Below are 24,153 nucleotides of genomic sequence, written 5' to 3'. Positions count from 1 at the left end.
TTAGAGAACCAGCATTTGAGGCTAACTGAAGTACAATTTTACAGCCGCCAACTTATATTTCTCGGAAAGACCACAAAGGTAAGATAAGAGAGATTAGGGCTCGTACAGAGGCATATAGGCAATCATTTTTCCCTCGTTTTGTTTGGGAGTGGAACAGGGAGAGAAGATGCTAGTTGTGGTACGAGGTACCCTCCGCCACGCACCGTATGGTGGATTGCGGAGTATGTATGTAGATTTAGATGTTCTTTGCGAGGATACATTACATAAGAATAAAGTACCAGAGTTCTTCTTTAGCTTAAAACCCAAAAGCATTGCGAGCCCAAAATTCAGATTTCTGGCGCGAATGAGAGTAGGATGAAAGACACACGCACCAGAACACAACGCAAATGCCGCTGTCAGTGTTTTCGCGGTTGAAACACGCACGGTAGTGTCGCACTGCGTCCCCTAGTTGCTGGTGTGGGCCGCAGGTGGCGGGACCTGCTCTGGCTTTGCCTTTGGCACACAATGGCGGGCAGTGTGGCGAGGCGCCGCCCGGATGCGGCCGCTGCCTGGCTGGAGGGTCCACAACAGCCCACGTCCTGTCTACGGCCGCCGCAGCGCGACACACACAGACCAGCGCGGGGCCGACGTCTCTAATCCACAGGGCCGCTGCAAATATAATCGCATATATGCGCGCTGTCATCTCGGAAAGTGTCTGCTGAGTATAGCTAAAGTTTATTTGTAGTCATAAGTCTTCTGACTTGTCGATGCGGTCCACCACGAAGTCCTGCCTTGCACCAATTTCTTCGTGTTTCGCTACGAGTTCCTCTCTTGCGCCAACTTCATCATCTCAGAGTAACACTTGCTTCTTAAGTCCTCAATTATTTGTTAGATGTATTTACTTGTTACCATCAACAGATCCCTCTATGTCGTACAATTATGTCCTATCATTATTTCCCCTCTTCTTGTCAGTGTTTTCTACACGTTCCTTTCTTCACTGATCTGTGTGGAACCTCCTTATTCCTTATTTTATCAGCCCACCTAATTTTCAATGTCCTTCTGTAGAACTACATCTCAGACGCATCGATTCTGTTCTTTTGCGGGTTTTCCCAGAGTCCACGAGTCGCTGCCGTGCAATGCTATTTTCCAAGCGTGTATTCAAAGAAATTTCTTTCTCAGATTAAGCCCAATGTTTGATACTAGCAGACTTCTTTTGACCAGGAGAAGTCTGGGTGAAGTACGGATGTAGATTTCGCTGCTGATGAGTTTGAGAGTGCAAGGGAGTTGGATCCAGAGCCACTGAAACCTCTCGGCCATCCCATTACGCCAACAGGAGTCCAAAATTAGACTATTATCTGCGTCGGCACCTACCTTACATGTAAGGGATCTTTCAGCCTCTGTCTCCAGCGTTGTGCGGGAACAATTACCCACGTATGGGATGAATTTTACAATCTTCCCGGTGCACTGAATGTTGCTTATGGAGAAGATAAATCTGTGGAGTTTTTACATCATCTCATCTCCATTCGTAAGAACATCCAAATCACTAAGGTAGTATTGATTTGATTTGTTTTGATTTATTACTCATTTAGAGACCTGTTAGCCTCACATTTTATATCAGGTCGTTCATTTTACAGCTTTTCATGTAGATTACAAAACATATTCCATGTCACAAACCGCAATTATTGTTTTCAGCAATTAAAATGGAAGTAATATATTAGAAAATGAAAGGAAAAAATAACAAAAAATATTCACATTTTAAATAGATATGATTGTATAATATAGGAAATACTTGGATAGTAAGAGTAGTAAGAGAGAGAGAGAGAGAGAGAGAGAGAGAGAGAGAGAGAGAGAGAGAGAGAGCGAGCCTGGTCTGAAAGCCACGGAACTCTACTTCGAGCCTTGCAGTTCCGGTTCGCTGCAGTTTAATTTAAGGTCTAATATTTCTAAACACTATTTACAAAACTCTATATCTATTATGTACATTGTGGAAAGCGCAGTATAAAGTATGTTATTTCATGGGGCTATTCATTAACCTTCAGTTCCTACATTATGTATCTTGAATTTTACCTGTTATGTTGCTTAATTACTAAGTGTTCAGTTACAAATGTTACATCCCAACAGCGGTGTAATGACCGTGGGATGGTTATGCCTGCTGTTTATACTTAAGCTAGAACAGGTTTACAGGGGTGATTGGATTACACCGTTTATTATTATACAGCTGAATTATTTTAGATCTTGTTAAGGGTATCTGGTACATGTTGGTGAAAGTGTTTGCTCTTTGAATATGTGTGTTTCGGTACTGCTCTCTGTGTTGGTGCACAAATTGGAAGTGCCGTCTTACGCTTCCTGTGTGTTGCTGTTTTCTGTTATACGACCGTGTCTATTTGTTTTCATCGTGTAATGACCTTGAGACATCTTCAGCAATTTTATTTACTATTTCCCACTCGCCTTTCTCTCTTGTCTCCAGGATCATGTCGTTGGTGTACTGCGCTGGTGTCTGGTGTGCTACTATGGAAGTAGAGAAACATGGTTCTCTGCCTTTCCTGGACGTTTTGGCTGAGTGGAATAAAGATGGCTTTCTGGGGCACTCAGTTTGCCGTAAGCCCATTCATACTGATTTGTATTTACAATCGTCGAGTTGTCATCACCTGTAAACTATGAGTGTGCTTAAAACAAACACGAAGCCCACACGATTTCAGATCCAGATAACTCAAACACGTAATGATGGAATTCGGGGATAATAGATATTCTACCCAGAATATTAATAGGGCAGTATCAGTTAAAACCAATAGGCAGGAGGTTATAAAGTAGAAAGCACACTGGTAAAATTTCTAGCTGGGGGGAGTGTGATAACATGGAGCAAGATGAGAGGACGAGAAGAAGGACAGACAGCAAGGGGGAAGGACGAGAAAGGCACAGATAGGAGAAGGAGGATGAGGAGAAGAAGAGGGGCAGCGATAGGGGAGGGGACAGGGAGAGGGGAGAGGAGGAGTAAATGGACAGAGAATGGAAAGAGGAGGAGGTGGGGAGGGACAGGGGGAGAAAGATATAGGCAGCGAGATGGGGGAGGAGGGGAAAAACAGACAGAGGAGGAAATGGACGGAGAAAGGTTAAGAAGAGGAGATGGGCAGCGAGGGGGGAGAGGAGCAGATGGATACCGAAAGGAAAGGGGTGGAGATGAACAGGGAGAGATGAGAGGAAATGATGTACAAAGTGAGGGGAGAAGAAGAGATGGGTAATGAGAGGGGTAGGAGGAAACTGACAAAGAGAGGAAGAGGAGAAGGAGGAGGAGGAGGAGGAGGAGATTGACTGCGGCGGGGGGGGGGGGGGGGAAGTAGCAGTTGGACAGAGGGGGGAGGAGTAAGTTGACAGAGAGAGGGGAGAGGAGGAGGTGTACCGAGAGTGGGGGCGGTAGGTGGACGGAGAGAGGGGTTGGTGGAGGTGGACAGAGACACGGGAAAGGAGGAAATGGATTAATAGAAAACTGGAATAAATACATACCTGGGCAACGCCGGGTACTCAGCTGTTAATGAAGTAGCGATTTATTGCGAATCTGAATGTAAATCTACATCCATACTCCGCAAGCCACTTTAAGATGAGTGGCGAACGGTACGTTATGTACCAATGACACTTCCCCCTTGGCCTGTTCTTGGCGAATATGGTTCGGGGGAAAAAATCCTCTGTGTGCGCTAGAATCTCTCTAACTTTATTTTCATAGTATTTTTCGCGAGGCTGCGTTGGGGGAAGCAGTATATTGGAAGATTCTTCTAGGAATCTTAACAGTAGACCATATCGTGATGCAGAACACCTCTCTTGTACCGTCTGCCTCTGCAGCTGACGGAGCATCTCCATTACATTTTCATGCTTACTAAGTGAAACTGTTACGAAACGTACTGCTCTTCTTTGAATCTTCTCTATTTCCTCTAGCAATTACATTTGGTACGGACCCCAGACTGACAGGGAAGATTGTAGTAATGATGGAACGAATGTTTTTGTAACTTAATTCCTTTGTTGAAGAACTATATTTCTTGAGGAGTCTTCCAGTGAATCTCAGTCTGGCATCTCCTTCAGCCGTGATTAATTAACTGTTTCCAGTGTTTTTTCTGCAATCATATAATCTTACAATGAAGGGTCTTTCTGTCTACGTATTGGCACTTCGTTAGATTTGTTTATGTTGAGGGTGAGTTGCCACACTGTGCAGCAAATGTTGATCCTCTGCTGATCTTCCTGCATTTCGGTACAACTTACTCAGTGTGATTCTCTGTCCTTACTACCCTTCCTAATCAATAGAGTCTTCCAATCTATAGCTGATTACCTAAAATCTCCCCCTTAAACTATAACACAACCAGGAAATTTACCCGAAATATTCTCCACGTTTCCCCTCAGATGTTCCGTCACTACTGCTGCTGAGGCAGAGGGTCTACAAAAACACCCGATGACCATGTTTGATCCACCTTTAACACTTATTTTGCCCAAATTATTTCGTATTCTGCTTCTATACTTATCTCACTACATATTATGGTATTTTTAATGATGTAAAAAATCCACCACGAGCGTTCAACGTATGTTTGCGATGTACATTCCAGTCGGAGATTAGGTTTTCATTTCTATTGAAATACCTGCTTTCTGTCCCTACTACTATGTGGGCAGCGCCGCCGTTTACAAGGGAGACTAGTTTAGGGACCTTGCCATAGACGCTGATGTGGTTAACTGATACTATATTAACTTTTTTCTCCGATTAGCTATAACGAATGGATTCAGAACACACCTTTTCGTGCCCGTGGAGGAATTTATCTGCCCTAAATTCTATCCTAAAAAACTCAAACTTGCCTTTTACAAGTACTACACTACTATAACATCCGCTTCCGGCGTGTAGTACACGTCCAACCTCTTAAGGAGTTCCAACATTTCTTCATCCGATAGCAGAAGTCGAAAGATTCAGGGTCCATGCCGGTCACAAAATCGTCCGAGCCTATGATTCGAGCGGAAGACTCGGCTCCAAACCAGAGGACAGTTATCGTTTCTGGGACTATAATTTGTACATTTGTGGGCAACTAAGTCATGTAATAAGAATTACGAACGTCAAATTATGCTAGTATAATGAAATGGATTACTAGTGGATGATAAAACACTGAGTGTGTAATGTCATACTGTGAAATCAAGACAAACACTACAGTATGCAAAATTGATTATAGGAGAGGTTGGGCGCAGCAGTAGATACGTAGCGATGGAAAGGTTAGCACAAGACAGGAAAAGATGGCCAGGGTCAGTCCAGTCAAATGACTGTTGACTTAAAAAAAGTACTAATTGTGTTACGGCTTGACTTCGGTTTGTACAGCCTACCGAAAAGTTTGTTCCCTGCAGGTGGCGCCAGCATCCGCTCTGTTGAGCCACTTGGAGACGCTATTACCTCCGGGGATGACCCTCGAGAAGGAGGTCAGACAGAGGCAGCGCGCCACGTGGGCCGACCTCATTACGTAGCGCAGCGCTGACAGCAAATGACAAACTCATCGGCTACTATCCAGGCTGTGCTTGTTTTATTTTGGTGGTGATTTACAAATCGTCTACTGGAGGCTGCTCAGGTGTACAGGAACTACAGCATCATGATTGCTACTCGGTTATATTACGTTGGTAAACAACTCGGTGGCCGTTCGGTTCTAGGCGCTGCAGTCTGGAGCGTCTCTCTCTCTCTCTCTCTCTCTGTCTGTCTCTCGTTCATCTTATTGCCTGTACTGTCGTACGAGGGAACTTCAAAAAGCAAATTACACATGTTGTCCCATGCTAGGACCGTTGCGCACTGTGAGAAGAGAGTGTATGTTGTTTGCTGCTGCAGATACAGTCGTGCTGCGGTAACGGATAACAGGTGTACAATAGTGTGGGTGTGGAATGGAGCAGCAACTGGAAACGTACCCCAAAGTTGAAGTACGCCGAACGCCACGATTCTAAACTGCACACAGATTCAGCGTGAAATTCTGGCGCTGTATGGACAAAATGCAATATCGAGTTCAGCCGCAGTGAAATGGTGTAAACAATTTGATCAAGGCCTCACAGATCGGAGAAGAAGGCCATCGATGTCGAGAACAGACGACAATGCCCAGGCAATCGATGAACTGATTCGCAGCAATCGCAGATTTTCTGGCGATTAGAACGATGACACAGCGGTTATCGAATGGTTTCTTGACCAAGGCGCAGATTTCTATAGTCGACAAATTAAAAGTTCCGATCATTGTGGTGACTAAGTTGAAGAATAGTGTCATGTGGCTGTGTCACTAGGAGTGTGGTGCAGTGTTCAATAAAAGGCCTGCCAAAGTTTATGTTTGAAGTTACCTCGTATGTCATTGTGTCTGTCGAGACTGAATATGTCATGAATATCAGACAGAAATGTAACCGTCTGTGAATGGCTTGTATACCGCAGGCTTGTTTCAGGATATTGCCATCTTTCACGGACAGTACTGTACTTGAACACTTCACTATGGTTTTTCAGAAGGCCACCTCTTACGATTTCCAAAAGTTTGATCAAGTCCACTTGCTGCTCGATGTGGCTTGACAGACAGAGCCGCCTCGCTGCTGCTGGGTCACGCAACGCGCTTTGCTGTTGTGTCCCGAGGGAGCGCCAGATGGGCGGGCTTTTCCACTCCCGGCCGGCATCTGCCGGCTGCGGACAACGCACGGCGCACCCCTGCCGGCGCCTGACGGCACTCTGCCCCCCCGCCCCTGGGGCGCCACCTATCTCCACAGCCCCAGCCGACACGGTTCGCTATCAGGGCTGTCGCTCCTTCGAGCGCCTCCCTGAAAAGGCACCTCCTCCAGTTCAGGAGCCAACAAGCCTTTTCATGTTGTGCCATTAGCGCTGAGCCATCCCCCTTACATCCATTGTAATGGATGTTACTGCAGATCACCGGCAATAAAATCCATTTACTGCGTCGTCCATTCGATTGCGCAGGTGACTGTACACTACGTTTCTACTAATGTACCCCTGCCAGCTGTATGTGCCGCAATGGTCGGGTGCAAGTCTTTCCGAAAGTACGCCACTTTGGCGAATTGGGTGTTCCCGATTTACCGTTATCAAACCAGGGAGAAGGGATCTACTGTTTAACTTCTAATCAGAACCACGTGCCATTCCTGCCGATTTCCTACTTATTTGAGAGATGAAGGCTATATAAAAGGTGGACTTAAAATGTTGACCAGGTCTCGGTCCCACAGACTCTCGTTTTCCAGGCACCATCTTTACCTGTAGACCATTAGTCTCGACTCTACGCCTGACAATGAAATGTCATGTTTCACCGCTGCGCCAGAGGTGCATATAGGTATGTCACTTGGCGCCGACACTACAGCATGAATTACCTACCGACATTGACGCACATATCACTATGACAACGGGACGGCTGATGTCTGCCGCTCGTGTTGCGCATGCTCACAGAGGACTTCTGTCACTCTATGTCCTTCACTATTCTGACTTTGGGCATCTCGAGAAGCGACCATGTTGACCCGTATTTCACACACACACACACACACACACACACACACACACGCGCGCGCGCGCGCGCGCTCAAAGACCTTGAAGCCTCAAAAGTCTAGATGTGATAGACGACGTCATGAACAGCGAATTGTTCTACACACAAAATGTTCCATGATGCCTCGCAGCGATGTTAGATATCCTTTTGTATGGGTTATGCCCCTGAGAGACGGTAGGGCTTAGGGCGCTGCGGCTCGTGTCGCCTGTGATACAGTTAGCTGCTCTGCATGAAAAGTGGCGGTCTGAGTAAAACTGAAGTTCCTGAATCGCTTCTAAGATACCTCTCGCCGCTTAGAGACACTCATTCCTACGGTTTTCTTGTTGGAAATCACTCTATGAATCTACAGGGGTAGGCAGTATGGTGCTCACCTGCTAGTTCGGTGAAATCTCGTCATTCCATGGCTACCAGCTAGCGTAGCGTCCCTGCCCGGCTTCACCACAGTTCGTCTCTAACAAAAGCTGTTCCCCACGACGCGGTTATCACTCCTACACTTTTTGCCGGAAACGCTTTCGGAGAGCCTATGTATATTAGGTGAACAAAAATTCGCGCACTCGAACACCACAGTGCGATTGCTTGCACACTGGCGATACAAAAATATCTGTACCAAAATTTCATCCCGTTCATACTTTCGGTGGAAAACAGACGTCACAGGGAGGGAATAAGGTAACAGTTCAATCATCTATTCTGTAAGTATCTCCATTCAAACCTGCGTAGCCGTGTTGCGCAGTTAGTGTAGTGAGCAAAATCTTATGTTAGAAGGTTCGAGTTCGAGACTTCGATTCTGGGTCTACGTGTTATTTATTTTTGTTTTCTAATTTTTCCAGGCTAATAATGCTGTAATGTACACTGTTTCTTAAACGGTATATATTCTGCAACTACAGTTTTTTAATGAAGCACAATTCTCATTGGTCAGACGCGCCTTAAATATTCATTTAATGTTAACAATAAGTTGAAAGTAAATTACCTGTCATAGGACATAAATAACTACACAGTTTATCAGTGCAGATGTTAGAAATACATACTACATTCAGAAGCAGGGGTCAACTGTAAAATTTTAAATTAATTATCAGTGATAGTATGTCAAAGGACAGGAAGGAATGGACGGGTGTATTGTGTGGAAGAGAACAGAGCAAGCGTTTAAAGGCAAAATACGCCTTTAAAAGCGGAACGATAAAAACGATCCCTGATTTCTGTGTTAATATTAAATAATTGTACGTGATTTGTAAAAAAAACGTTATGTAACTTCCGTACAAAGATTAATAAGTCAAATAACATTATTGCACTGTACAAAACTATACAATAAAAAATGCACCTAGATCTGGACTTGAACTTTCGAACTGGAGTATTTAATGGGAAACTCTACCCGCTGTAGTAACCGAATAGGACAGCTACTTAAGTATGAACGACGGTATTTGTCGTATATGTAATTACACTGTCCGCAGCTCGTGGTCGTGCGGTAGCGTTCTCGCTTCCCGCACCCGGGTTCCCGGGTTCGATTCCCGGCGGGGTCAGGGATTTTCTCTGCCTCGTGATGACTGGGTGTTGTGTGATGTCCTTAGGTTAGTTAGCTTTAAGTAGCTCTAAGTTCTAGGGGACTGATAACCATAGATGTTAAATCCCATAGTGCTCAGAGCAATTGAACCAATTGTAATTACACTGCCGCCAGACTGCCTTTGTTTGATATCCATTTCCTATCGAAAATATGAACGGAACGAAATTCTGGTCCACACACTGTTAGCATGCAAGGAACTGGACGGTGTGAGCGAATATTGGTTCAGCCCGTATATACGACAACTTTTATAAAGATCATCATCTTCGTGTGGAGTGCCTACCACAACAGTGTATATCTTGAAACAGTATTATTATTTCATATTGTGCGGAACTGGTTATTTTTGACAGTTAAATTATGTTCCAAAGAAATTATTTGGTCCAACTCTACTAAGCAGCTACATTTTAGTTCACAACTACCCGTTGTTACTTTTACAGCTAACGCAATATAGTTGCACTGTTGTGGGCAGTGGTTTGAGGGTGTGGGTCTACATCTACATGGATACTCTGCAAATCACATTTAAGTGACTGGCAGAGGGTTCATCGAACCACCTTCACAATTCTCTATTATTCCAATCTCGTATGGCGCGCGGAGAGAATGAAGACCTATATCTTTCCGAACGAGCTCTGATTTCCCTTATTTTATCGTGGTGATCGTTCCTCCCTTTGTAGGTCGGTGTCAAAAAAATATTTTCGCATTCGGAGGAGAAAGTTGACGATTGGAATTTCGTGAGAAGATTCCGTCGCAACGAAAAACGCCTTTCTTTTAATGATTTCAAACCCATCCTCTGATGACTTTATTAGTCGATAAACCACAGTGTCATCTGCAAACAACATAAGACTGCTGCTCAGATTGTCTCCCAAATCGTTTATATAGATAAGGAACAGCAAAGGGCCTATTAACACTACCTTGGGGAACGCCAGAAATCACTTCTGTTTTACTCGATGACTTTCCGTCAGTTACTACGAACTGTGACCACTCTGACAGGAAATCACAAATCCAGTCACACAAGTGAGACGATATTCCTTAAGGACGCAATTTCACTACTAGCGGCGGAGGTTCGAGTCCTCCCTCGGGCATGGATATGTGTGTTTGCCCTTACGATAATTTACGTTACGTAGTGTGTAAGCTTAGGGACTGATGACCTTAGCAGTAAGTCCCATAAGATTTCACACACATTTGAACATTTCACTACTAGCCGCTTGTGTGGTATAGTGTCAAAAGCCTTCCGGAAATCCAGAAATACGGAATCGACCTGAAATCCCTGTCAGTAGCATTCAACACTTCATATGAGTAAAGAGCTAGTTGTGTTTCACAGGAACGATGTTTTCTAAACCCATGTTGACTGTGTGTCAATAGACCGATTTCTTCGAGGTAATTCATATTGTTCGAACACAATATATGTTCCAAAATCCCTGTAGTTCAGTGGATTACTCCTACTACCTTTCTTGAAAACTGGTATGACTTGTGCAACTTTCCAGTCTTTTGGTACGCATCTTTCGTCGAGCGAACGGTTGTATATGATTGTTAAATATGGAGCTAATGCTTCTAGCATACTCTGAAAGGAACCTAATTGTTATACAGTGTGGACGAGAAGACTTGCTTTTATTAAGTGATTTAAGTTGCTTCACTACTCCGAGGATATTTGCTTCTACGTTACTCATGTTGGCAGCTGTATTCGATACGAATTCTGCGAAGTTGCGTAGAGAGATTTTTCATCCATTAGGAAGTTTTATGACGGCACATACTCCGCTGCAGCGAGGATTCATTATGGAAACAATCCCAGGCTGTTGGTAAGCCGCTCTCCTGTATGTTCTAGATTCCTTGGGCGCTAGAGCAGCAACGTGTGCATAACTTAATGGGATTTGGAACATCGGAGAAAGATTGTTAATAAAAGAAGTGAATTTCCTGTATCAGTCTGCGATCATCGTAAATATTTTGTGAGTAAAACCGTCTAGATCGCTATTAATTTTTTTTATTTACTACGCCATTTCGGATACTGCTATCAACAGATCTGCAATTAAGATCAGAGTAACGTAAAGAGCACATCCGTTTGCTATACAAGAAGGTACAAAAGATGAAAATTTAAAAGTTAAAAAAGTATAAAATACTGTTAAAATACGCTCGCCAAAAAGTTTAGAAGTTGCAGAATAAGATTCAGTGTCAGTATTAGATCCTACACCTGATCTGTGTTTTTATGACTATATAGAAAATGGTTCTGAGCACTATGGGACTTAACATCTATGGTCATCAGTCCCCTAGAACTTAGAACTACTTAAACCTAACTAACCTAAGGACATCACACACATCCATGCCCGAGGCAGGATTCGAACCTGCGACCTTAGTGGTCACGCGGTTCCAGACTGAAGCGCCCAGAACCGCACGGCCACACCGGCCGGCGACTATATAGAAAGAGAAAAATAATAAACAATAAAATAAAGTTCGAAAACAACGTCTCCCCACACTAGCGCCACCTGGCGACCAGAACATATACCTTTGTACAAATATTTGAACCGTCTGTTGACTGGAGCCCCGACAGGTTTCACTACTGACACTGAACTTTGTTCTGCAAGTTCTAAGCTTTTTGGCAACTGCATTTTTAAAAAAATCTTTTAATTTTTGAACTGTTTAAATTTTCACCTTTTGCACCTTGTTGTTGCGCTGTAAACGGCTGACACATTTATGTTCCTATAAAGGTAATTACAGGTATCTTACAAAGACAGTAGCCTAAACGGCGTAATAAATAAAACGTTTAATAGCGATCTAGACGGTTTTATTCACGAAAGCTGTGAAGGCTAGTCGTAATGCGTCAATGTGTTGGTCAGCACTGCCGCAGCCGATTTGGGGTTCATGTTCGAGGCTCGGTCCAGTACACAATTTTCAACGTTTAGGAAGTTTCAGAGCAGTTCCGTCTGGAAGTCACGCCTGGTAACAGCTGAAAGAAGTTTTAGAGTCAAGGCATCCTTACCAGGACTACGAAATGTTTTTAATCCATTAGCTGTGCGTATAATGGAACATATGAAAGAGGGCTCTATATATCACTTTTCGATCTGTACAGTTGGTACTAGATTTGAAGCATAAACAGTACCCGAACTATAAATTTTTGAAGCATTTCTGGAGGATGGGCAAGATATACTGCCTCAGAAAAAAAAGTAAAGCCCTCGAAGATATGGTGGATGTCAATTAGACTTTGTACATGTACACACCATCGATAGGTATGACAATGACTGGGGCTGCAATTATCTGTGACACGCAGAGCGACCACCAGAGTGCATTTGTGTTGGTCGTGTTTAGTGTTGTTACCAGGCATGGTAAGGTATATAACTTTGTCGGATGTAAAGTGATCATTTTGAAGACCCGAATGTAGCACGTGCTGGTGTAAGACATCGTTATCAGCGTGTGACAGAAACTCAAACTGGCATCATTTGTGGGTTTTCATTTGGCCAGCTGATCGAATCGTGCACCATCCAGATTTATGGGGAATTCTTAAGTGACATTAGCCCGAAGTTAGACTACATGGGAACATGAGAGCTGGAATACTTATCAGGACACGTCTGACCACCACCAGGGAGGATAACTGTACTGTGTACCAAGCACATCGTATCTCCTTCACCCCTGCGCCTCCTATCCGAGAATAAGTAATGGATTCCCTGCAACATTCTGCGTCATCCAGTATCATTGGTCAGTGTCTGGAAGCAGACGGACTCGGGAATTACCGTGCCACGCTCAGGCTACCTTTAAGACGATGACACGAACGACTGCGTGTGGAGTGTTACCGTGATCGGGAAGCATGAGCTGCTGATGAATGGCGTTGCACGGATGTTGAGGGATGAATCGCGGTTCAACACTACCTCAGATCATTATCGTCGGCGAGAATGGTGTCGACCTGGGGAGAGGTCCCATCTTTCCAATGTTTTGGAAAGGCACAGTGGTGTACCTGGCATAATGGTATGGGGGACTATCGAGTATGACTTCTGGTCACGCCTGTTTGTGACTGAGGGAACTGTAGTGGCACATTTGTACGTCGCAGAAGCCCTGTGTTCTCATATGCTACCTCATTCAACGGTATGGTGGTGCCATTTTTCAACAGGACAACGGTCGTCCACACATTACACTTGTCTTTATCACTTGTCTGCGTGATGTTGAGGTACTCTCACGGTCAGCAAGTTCCTCTCATCTGTCGCCTACAGAATATTTGTGGGTTCACCTCTGACGTCAACTCCGCTGCAGTACCGGTATACCGTGTACCATGTAACAAGCTTGGAGAGAGGATGGCTGGGACGTATTGACTGATAGTCGGTTGAGCTTAAAACTTCTTTTATTTAAATCGTTAATAGAAAATCAGTCGGCTGTGTCTCCGGGACGTCTGCTTTCTGGTCGCTGGGGCCAGCAACGGCGGAACGGGAGAATTACTAGTTAGTTAGTTAGTTTCATGTTCCATGGATCATTTGCGTGATAAATCGTAATGAAGTGGAAAGAGTCGTTTTACATACACATCGCAACGTAATTTTTAGATATTGCTACTGCTGAACATTTAAAATTTTTTAAAAATACCTACGGATGTGAGTTAGTAATTCCAGTCTACCACCATTTACACATTACAGTAATAGAAATTGTTCTACAGAATAGAAGGAGCAAAGTACCGCTAAGCATCTGGGATTGGCGATTAATAGTTTTACTTAAGCCCTCGGGCACTAAACCGTTTATTCTGAGGCGACGCTACCCGTGATACTGAATGTACCCTGCTGAACTATGGGAAGTAGCCCCTCTTTTCCCACAAACTTATTAGTGTGCAAGTGAATTAATTCTTAAACTAGAACCTTAATTTCTGACTAGACGGTCGCCAGTGTACTAACGCTATTGCCACTGACGAACAGTTTGCGCTGCTGCGCCTATTCCTTGAGATACAGTTAGAATTAAATATGAAGAATGCACTACACTAACAAATATATGGCGTGCATCATAACCAACCCTCACAAGTTGACAAAAATCTCCATCAAGGACAAAATAGACCAAACAGTCGCATCCAGACAAACGACAAATGGTTCAAATGGCTCTGAGCACTACGGGACTCAACATCTGTGATCAGTCCCCTAGAACTTAGAACTACTTAAACCTAACTAACCTAAGGACATCACACACATCCATGCCCGAGGCAGGATTCGAACCTGCGACCGTAGCGGTCACGCGGTTCCAGACTGACGCGCCTAGAACAGCACGGCCACACCGGTCGTCGGCAAACGACAACGACAAATTTTCCACACAAAGGTGTGGAACCACTTTGTTAAGAATCCTTCCCTCCGACGAAGTTAAATAAAGTAAGCCGAGCCACCAAACAAACAAGTATGCATGAAATGCAATCCAAGCAACTTCACCTTCCTGAGACGTAGCTTTCACAATAGGTCTCGCCTAGACGACAGACAAAGACACACTTGACCGAACAAATGCTTAGCCAACGATGCCGTGACTATGCTCACTGCGTTGCTAGTTTTTCAAGTAACACACCATTAACGCACTAATAAAGTTCCGCTGTATCACATGCAGAACATATCTTCATCGATCCACAGTCTGCGTGGAACTCACAGCCACTATAATAGAGGAATACTGTCAAGTTCTAATCCCAATGCCTATTGCTCAACGGTATACGAAAACGGCAGAAAGCGCGTAATAAACGACAAATGCAACTAGGAGTTGCTCTTCCAGGCGGTTTTATGCGTACTACAATAGAAGCACATGTCCGAAGCAACCAGACTCACGTAATTGTGGAAATACGCAGTCCAGTGATCACCACCTATGTTCCACGACGACATATAACAGCCACTCACAGAGGGCAGATGGCAGCAGTAAGGGATAAATAGAGCGTGTCGGGTGGACGCGGAAAACAGTGCAGTTGTTGTCGTAATGCGGAAACGGAGCATCATTATTGGCTTTCGGGCCAAGGCTGGAAGTATTCCCGAAGCGGTTAAGTTTGTTCGCATGACGTCTTGATAAAAGTGTACCGTACACGGCAAACTGGCGATATTCAAAACCGGCACCGAGGCAATTGTGACGCACCATGGCCGCATATGACAAGGGTGAACGGCGTGTGCGGAGATCTGTACGGGACAGTAGACATGCAACTGTTAAGCAACTGACGTCCCAGATGAACTAAGAGGCTAGCAACAGCGACTCCTCAACGACCGTTAAGCGGATGTTGCTGCGTATCGGCCTCCACAGCAGGCGCTTGCTTCATGCATCCATCTGACTGCCAACACCGATCCTTGGATCGATGTACACCCCTACATGCAGTTTCCTCGCCACCATGGAATCTGCCAGCAGGACAATGCTACATGTCACGCCCGCATCTCATGGTCGTGCGGTAGCGTTCTCGCTTCCCACGCCCGGGTTCCCGGGTTCGATTCCCGGCGGGGTCAGGGATTTTCTCTGCCTCGTGATGGCTGGGTGTTGTGTGATGTCCTTAGGTTAGTTAGGTTTAAGTAGTTCTAAGTTCTAGGGGACTGATGACCATAGATGTTAAGTCCCATAGTGCTCAGAGCCAGCCAGCCCAGCAACGTGTCACGCTCGAAGTGTACGTGTGTGATTCGAAGAGCACAAAGGATGAGTCTGCTGTATTCCTGTGGCCACCAAATTTCCAGGATTGACACCCAATCAAGAATCAGTGGGACCACCTCGGTCGGGCTGTTCACGCCATGGGTCCTCAACCGAGAAACCTAACGCAGCTGTCCACGGCACTGGAGTCGACATGGCCCCACATTACTGTCGTTACCTTCCAGAATCTTATCTACTCTCTTTCTGCACGTCTGGCAGCGGCCCTCCCTGCAAAAGATGGTTATTCAGGCTTTTGACAGTGGTCATATTAGTGTGACTGGACAACGTAACACCAGCAAGCAGAACTCTATTTCTGAAGACATGATGTCACTGTCCCTCGAAAAACACACTCACTCACACATTGAAAGTCTTTGTATGGAGGTCAGTTAGTCAGTTCCTAAGGCAGAGGCAAATAATAAGCAAGGAGTCCGATCTGGCCCGATGCGTACGACTCAGGGCAGTCCGCAACCACGAACGGAGCACTAAGTGTACAAGCAGCTCTGGTCTTGACTCAGAGTCGTATTAAATCTGCCAGTACACTCTTCCACGTGCAAAGATATCAGGAAAGCAATCAGCCCGACCTACACACAGTGCTATTATAATTAAAGTACCAGTCAAAACGTTGTTAAAAATATTGCTGCTCAAAATGACATAAAATTTGTACGGAACGTTATTGAAGAAGGGGGAAACGAGATGAAAAAAAAAAGACGAAAACTATCTTACTAGATGGCGCTGTAAGCGTCACAACGTAAACGGGGTCAGCTACAAAAGACAAATGAATCGCTTCATGATACAAGTATGGCATTCATCAGTTTTGACACTGTCAGTTAGGTAAATCTGTTCACCACGACAAGGTCATACACATAGGATGGAAAAAATCGGTTTTCAGTTGCCCTGAGGCAAAAAAGCAACAATGACATCGGTTTTTAACTCTCCTGAGGCAAAAAACCGCAAATAAGGCAACAATAAACTGGATTTTTAACTGACATGAGGCTGGTGCAAGATATGTTCATAATGCAGTCTACTGTTTTCTCCCACAAGTTGAAATCGATAAAAAAACAGCTTGTTCCACAATAGTTCGGTGTGTCCCAGGGGTCACGCTCAGAATGCGTTGCACATTGCGTTCCTTCAGTTCAGCTACGTTTGTGATCGGAGAACTGAACGGAACATCTTTTATATTACCCTACAGCCAGAAACCACATGGATTAGGGTCACGTGATCTGGCTTTGAGAACTATGGGACTTAAATCATCAGTCCCCTGGACTTAGAACTACACTAATGGCCATTAAAATTGCTATACCACGAAGATGACGTGCTACAGACGCGAAAATTAACCGACGGATAGAGGATGCTGTGATATGCAAATGATTAGCTTTCCAGAGCATACACACAAGGTTGGCGCCGGTGGCGACACCTACAAAGTGCTGACATGAGGAAAGTTTCCAACGATTTCTCATACACAAACAGCAGTTGACCAGCGTTGCCTGGTGAAACGTTGTTGTGATGCCTCGTGTAAGGAGGCGAAATGCGTACCATCACATTTCCGACTTTGATAAAGGTCGAATTGTAGCCTATCGCGATTGCGGTTTATCGTATCGTGACATTGCTGCTCGCGTAGGTCGAGATCCAATGACTGTTAGCCGAATATGGAATCGGTGGGTTCAGGAGGGTAATACGGAACGCCGTGCTGGATCCCAACGGCCTCGTATCACTAGCAGTCGAGATGACAGGCATCTAATCCGCATGGCTGTAACGGAACGTGCAGCCACGTCTCGATCCCTGAGTCAACAGATGGGGACGTTTGCAAGACAACAACCATCTACACGACAGTTCGACGACGTTTGTAGCAGCATGGAATATCAGCTCGGAGATCATGGTTGCGATTACCCTTGACGCTGCATCACACACAGGAGTGCCTGCGATGGTGTACTCAACGACGAACCTGGGTGCACGAATGGATGAACGGATGAATCCAGGTTCTGTTTATAGCATCATGATGGTCACATCCGTGTTTGGCGACATCGCGGTGAACGCACATTGGAAGCGTGTATTCGTCATTGCCATACTGGGGTATCACCCGGCGTGATGGTATGGGGTGCCATTGGTTACTCGTCTCGGACCCCTCTTGTTTGCATTGACGGCACTTTGAACAGTGGATGTTACATTTCAGATGTGTTACGACCCGTGGCTCCACCCTTCATTCGATCCCTGCGAAACCCTACATTTCAGCAGGATAATGCACGACCGCGTGTTACAGGTCCTGTACGGGCCTTTCTGGATACAGAAAATGTTCGACTGCTGCCCTGGCCAGCACTTTCTCCAGATCTCTCACCAATTGAAAACGTCCGGCCAAGGGTGACCGAGCAACTGGCTGGTCACAATGCGCCAGTTACTACTCTTGATGAACTGTGGTATCGTGTTGAAGCTGCATGGGTAGCCGTACCTGTACACGCCATCCAAGCTCTGTTTGACTCAATGCCCAGGCGTATCAAGGCCGTTGTTACGGCCAGAGGTGGTTGCTCTGAGTACTGATTTCTCAGGATCTATGCACCCAAATTGCATGAAAATATGATCACATGTCAGTTCTAGTATATTTGTCCGATGAATACCCGTTTATAATCTGCATTTCTTCTTGATGTAGCAATTTTAATGGCCAGTAGTGTACTTAAACCTAAGTAACCTAAGGACATCACACACATCCATGCCCGAGGCAGGATTCGAACCTGCGACCGTCGCGGTCGCTCGGTTCCAGACTGAAGCGCCTAGAACCGCTCGGCCATACCGGCCGGATATGTGATCTGGACAACAACGTTTTAGAGAAATGACGGCTGATAATTCTAGCATTATATACGAAGACAGTAACTTGTTCTCGAAAGAACAGTTACTGTTGATGACCGTGCAGCTTTCCCCTGGAATAAATGATGACTAACTGAAAACCTCAGCTGCCGACAGCTGGACAGCTGAAAATTTGTGCCCCGACCGGGACTCGAACCCGGGATCTCCTGCTTACATGGCAGACGCTCTATCTATCTGAGCCACCGAGGACACAGATGAATAGCGCGACTGCAGGAACTTATCCCTTGCACGCTTCCCGTGAGACTCACATTCCGAACTGTCCACAATTCTATATATGTATTGTACCTTACGGGTGGGTGGGCTAACCTCTATAAGGTACAATACATATATAGAATTGTGGACAGTTGGGAATGTGAGTGTCACGGGAAGCGTGCAAGGGATAAGTCCCTGCAGTCGCGCTATTCCTCTGTGTCCTCGGTGGCTCAGATGGATAGAGCGTCTGCCATGTAAGCAGGAGATCCCGGGTTCGAGTCCCGGTCGGGGCACACATTTTCAGCTGTCCACATCGTGGTATATCAACAACACCTGTCGGCAGCTGAGGTTTTCGGTTAGTCATAATTAATTCTAGCATTTACAGAATGCCTCTGCAGTGCAATGTACCGGGGCGCATCATCTTGCATTAAAATGATTCTACCCATGCTTGCACGCTGTTTAAGTGCTGTAATGACGTTGGTGCCCCAAAGAATCTCACAACGTTTATCAGTGACGGAACAGGTAACAGACCTGCAGCATCCTTCTCCTCGAAATAGTATACCGCACACTAAACAGTGGTGTCAACCCGCACCGCACGGTTAATTTTTCAGAATGAATCGGTCCGGCTTGATGTCCTAGCGGAATCTCCGTTGCCTATATTCTTCAGTTCTCTGTATTGACATGTCTTTGAAGGTGAAAACGGACTTCCTTCAAAGCTTTAACCGTCCACTTCCAAGCTAGCAAAAATCCTAGAGCAAACTTTCGTCTTACTGGCAGGTCAGTATGAAGCAACTCATGAACACGAGTAATTTTGTACGGATAGAAACACAGAATGTTTCGTAGAATTTCATGCACCGTGCTCACAAGTATGTCCCAAGGTCGGGCCATTTCCCGTGCATGTTTTCGCATCACTGAACGACCCCTCCTGCAATGCAGTGGCCGCTTATACTGAAGTCGGATCAGTAATTTTCATCTCTCTCACTTGAAAAGAACCTGTCTTTTCAAATTTCGTACTCGTTTTCTCCAGACCATTGGCAAAAGTCGGACGAACGCCTTTTTTCGTACCGTTGAGTGTCCAGAAGTACTGCAGAGCACCTGAAGCTGAGGCAGCATTCTTGCAAAAGAGCCTTACCAGCAGCACGCGACCCTGCGTTGAGACAGACAAGCCGAGCGTTGCAGACACAAACGAGAAACAGCTGCGTACCTCGCGTCGTCTGTTTTGCATATTCTGCCACTTACAACGCCATCTAGTGGTAAAATATTCGTTACTTTTTTTCTGTATCCATAACGTCTCCCCTTTTTTCGGTAATATTCCGTTCAAATTTGACGTCATCCTAAGCAATGATTCGTTTTTTATAGCGGTTTGAAAGCAGATCTTTAATTATAATCACCCTCTATGTGCCACGCCTCACATCAGCAGGTTAACAAAAAAACTACACTTCTCCACAAACGTGGTAGGTGACACTGGCTGATGGCCTCTATTCGACGGCACACGAGGAACCGCCGCCCTCGGCGAGTCCGTGCACAGCTCCGTTGGAAACGGCCTCTAGGACGCTCCACAGCGGCCACCAGCGCTGCGTACCATTAGCAGCGGTAGTTCAGATCCTCGCGGACGACAAGCATTTTGCTCAACAGGATATCAACTAGGGTTGTGACCACCTTGTCTCAGGAGAGGGTACAAAGGCGTTATGACAACCTTCCCAGCCGATTCAGTGGATGCGTCCAGGTCATACGGATAACTGGGTTCATACTGCCAAAGTTCTTTGTGAATCTGATTCGATTTTGTAATCACTGAAACAAAACCACATATCCTCTCCACCCTGGAAGTTTCATTTCGTTTCCTCACCTCCTTCTGAGTACTTCACTTTTTCAATCAGCCGGTGTTACTCTGCATACACCGATCAGCCAGAACATTGTGACCACCCACCAACTACCGATATAAACCTGTTCAGACGATAGCAGCGTCACCTGGCGAGGAATGACTGCTGGTCAGACACACGCACGGAGCACGTAGTATCAGTGAGCGTGCTGTCCGTGTGTAGAATGGGGAAGGCGCGAGATCCATCGGAGTTTGACCGAGGGCAGATTGTAATGGCACGGAGGCTCGGCACGAGCATTTAGGAAACTGTAAGACTTGTCGGGTATTCGAGGAGTGCTGTGGTGAGTGCCTTCAACACTTAAGGAAACCAAGGTGAAATCACATCCAGACGTAGTGGGGTTGGACGGCCGCGCCTCATTACAGACGTCGGACGTCGTAGGCTGGGCAGACTGGTAAAACAGGACAGGCGGCGAACTGTGGCAAAACCAACATCAGAATTCAGTGCTGTGCGGAGTACAAGCGTGTGCAAACACACAGTGGTCCGAACACTCTCAACAATGGGCCTCCCCAGCCGGCGGCCCACGCATGTGCCAATGTTATCACAACGACGTCGGCACCCGACCATCGGCACTGGACGTTGGCGCAGTGGCAAAGCGTTGCGTGTTGTGATGAATCCCGATACCTTCTTTATCATGTCGATGGGAGGGCGCGAGTCAGTCGTCTTCCAGGGAACAGCTCCATGACACTTGTGCTGCGGGACGCAGACAAGCTGGCGGCTGTTTTGTTATGCTCTGGAGATCATTCATGTGTGCATCCGTGGATCCAGTGCAGCTCGTGCAAGGCACTATGCGGCCAAGAACAATTGTACATTGGTTGTAGACCACGTACACCCCTTCATGACCATTACGTTTCCCGACAGCAGTGGCATTTTTCAACAAGATAATGCGCCATATCACAAGGCCGGGAGTGTGCTAGAGTGGTTCAAGGAACACAGTGGCGAGCTCTAATTGATGAGCTGGCCCACCAGCTCGTCAGTTCTGAACCCAATCGAACACATCTGGGATGTGATTGAATGTGGCGTCAGAGCTCATCACCCCCCCCTCCACCCCCCCCCCCCCGGAATTTACGGGAATTAGGTGACTTGTGTGTGCAAATGTGGTGACAACGCCCTCCAGCGACCTACCAACACCTCATTGCTTTCATGCCACGACGCGTCGCTGCTGTTATCCATGCCAAAGGCAGTCATACCTTCTGTTAGGTAGTTGGTCATAATGTTCTGGCTGATCGGTGTAAATAAACAGCGGAATGTAGGGCCACGCTGGCATCCGAGACACCTTGACTCCGCCAGACTGATGTTGCTGATTTCTAAATGGGTGTTGTATTTTAGTGGTTTAACCGAATGTAGCATTCATGATGGCAAACGAAATGCTAGATACCGGTTTGGTTAATGACAAACAAATATTGAAAACCAGTTAAGACTATTTAAAACGCAAAAGCCCGGTTCCGCCAAAATTCCAGTTACGTTATACATTGAATCATCTTGTTATTTCTAAAGTCTCTTGCCCAGCGAAGTGCCCCTGTTTACAGTACCGATGAAAGACCGGATGCTCAGAATTTCAAACCAATATCGCTTACATCCGTCTATTGCAGGATCTTAGAGCATATTCTAAGCTCAAACATTTTGATGTTGTTAGAGAAAAGCGAACTTCTCCTAAAAAATCGGCACGGATTCAAGAAAAACCATTCGCTCGATAACAGTTTTCTTTGTTCAAACAAGACATTTTGCAAACAATAGATGCAGCTGAATAGGTAGGTTCCGGATGGAGTAGTCGGAGAATGACTTACTTATGCATCTCTGTTCTAGCTGTTATTTGCCTGATTTCATTTACACAACTTTATGCTAAGGAGAAGTTGTCCTGAGAGATGGTTCTTGGAGTTTTTAAGCGGGTTATGGCGAGATGTGCGGCGTCTTTCTTTGAGTGCCTACCAGTTAAGGTTTTTCAACAATTATTTTGGATTCTGTCGCCAGTAAAACAAGACTGATTACCAGAATGAGCTTTAATTTTGCAGCAGAGCGTGCACTGAGTTAAAAATTCTCGCAAATTAAAACTGTGTGCCCGACCGAGGGTCAAACCTGGAAACTTCGCCTTTCGAGGGAAATGTTTTACCGACTAAGCTATCGGGTCCCCACTACCTCACAGCTTTAATTCCGCCAGTGGCACCTTCACGCTGGGTGTGAGGGAGAACCTCAGTCTGTAGAGCATTTTCTCGCGAAAGCCAAATGTTCCAGATTTGAGTGCCTGTGCGACGCACAGTTTTAATCCGTCAGAGAGTTTCAAGGCAACGATCATTATAGTCTAGTAACATTTTGCACCATCATTTGTTTCTTCCACTAGTGATAACTAAGGACATCAGAATGCAAACATCTTACGAGGCTCGCTATGTGAAACCAGTTTTCTTCCAACAGATCATCACATTTCTTTTTTCTAAGAGACACTTTTTTTTTACACTAGTAGCCTTGCACATTACTTGCTTATGGTATTAATGGAGTGCTTTCTCTGTGTCACTAACACCCGTAACATAGCTTTCGTCTGCGAAACGTGGTATTAACGTCACCAAACCATGTCTATCCCATTTTACTGGGAGTAAGGGGGGGAGGGGGATGTATATTTCGACAAAAAAAATCCAACATTTATTTCGGCTTTCTTTCGACGTAGAAGTGTTCTGTATCGCTGACGACTTTATATCTCGTGTTCATATCCCACCTACCCCGTCACGATTGTGACGAACTGTTTACTTTTATTCAAAATATCTTCTCATTATTTGAAAATTACATCCACGCGGACGAGGTAATAGGGTGATCAGGTGGTCTCCATCATCGCCGGCCGCGGTGGTCGAGCGTTTCTAGGCGCTTCAGTCCGGAACCGCGCGACTGCTACGGTCGCAGGTTCGAATCCTGCCTCGGGCATGGGTGTGTGTGATGTCCTTAGGTTAGTTAGTTTTAAGTAGTTCTAAGTCTAGAGGACTGATGACCTCAGATGTTAAGTCCCATAGTGCTCAGAATCATTTGAACCATTGAACCATTTGGACTCCATCAAAATACATAAGCTGGACCATTAGGTTTCTTCGTCAGTTTTTTACGGCGTGCTGTTGTATGCTTGGCTAGCTCCGAAAGTTTATGATGGAATGAGGATTTCTTAGTTACGTTATTCGCGCCCGTTCTTTGCGCTCCTTTCTACATAGCAGGTGCCATTGCGATTTACTCATTTGTTGTGCCTGATGCAGGAAAGCCATGTTTTCCTGCTGTTTACACAAGTTCCATACGAACATTTTCGAAGTGAAGAAAGTATGAACTCAGTTGAAATCAATAATGCTCTTTATTATGGTATTAAAATTCAGAACAAAGATAGAATTGTTGATTTTATGATTTTTACATCATCTAAATCTATTTATAACACTGAAATATTGATAATTTGTGAGAAAGATAGGTTTTACATGTTAAAGGAAATAGATCGGTCAGAATTGGAATGATCATATAAAGTTGATCGTCGGTAAAGCAGATGCCAGGTTGATTGGTTCAAATGGCTCTGAGCACTATGGGACTTAACATCTTAGGTCATCAGCCCCCTAGAACTTAGACCTACTTAAACCTA

The 24,153-nt window shown here is 45.4% G+C and overlaps 1 protein-coding gene and 1 non-coding gene across 2 annotated transcripts in view; both read left to right on the top strand.

Moving 5' to 3' along the window:
- LOC124805706 overlaps positions 1–24,153 on the top strand; it is a 208,922-nt gene that overhangs the window by 52,391 nt on the left and 132,378 nt on the right. The gene's annotated exons all lie outside the window — the stretch shown is intronic.
- On the top strand, positions 18,901–18,974 carry Trnat-ugu. The gene has a single exon. It is a non-coding gene; the product is annotated as a tRNA-Thr (tRNA).

The sequence above is a fragment of the Schistocerca piceifrons genome, chromosome 1, assembly GCF_021461385.2.
Source record: "Schistocerca piceifrons isolate TAMUIC-IGC-003096 chromosome 1, iqSchPice1.1, whole genome shotgun sequence".
NCBI lineage: Eukaryota > Metazoa > Arthropoda > Insecta > Orthoptera > Acrididae > Schistocerca > Schistocerca piceifrons.
This window is presented reverse-complemented; position numbering and strand designations above follow the sequence as displayed.